This window comes from Halyomorpha halys, unplaced genomic scaffold, assembly GCF_000696795.3.
Source record: "Halyomorpha halys isolate HHAL.00 unplaced genomic scaffold, Hhal_1.1 Scaffold149.1, whole genome shotgun sequence".
In the NCBI taxonomy this organism is placed as follows: Eukaryota; Metazoa; Arthropoda; class Insecta; order Hemiptera; family Pentatomidae; genus Halyomorpha; species Halyomorpha halys.
Window position 1 is genome coordinate 422741 of NW_027108625.1, and position 327 is coordinate 423067.

Genomic DNA, 327 nt, shown 5'->3' on the forward strand with positions numbered 1-327 from the left:
TTATAGTTATAACATTTAACATGGTAAAACATTTTACATTTAACACAACATCATGAATACCCTTAATATGAACTTTTGGATGGACTACATAAGTTATTCAGAAAATCTGCTAGGAGCTCTTATGCCTTTTCCATTCAACATGACTTTAAATATGGCCACTTATACTATAACTTATACTATACTTATGCTATACATATAACATTTAACATGGTAAATCATTTTACATTTAACACGTCCCAACCCACCCTAACACAGTGCTAACATACGCTGATGACACATGTATACTTTCTGTAAACAACGACCCAACTAATGCATCACAAACACTAC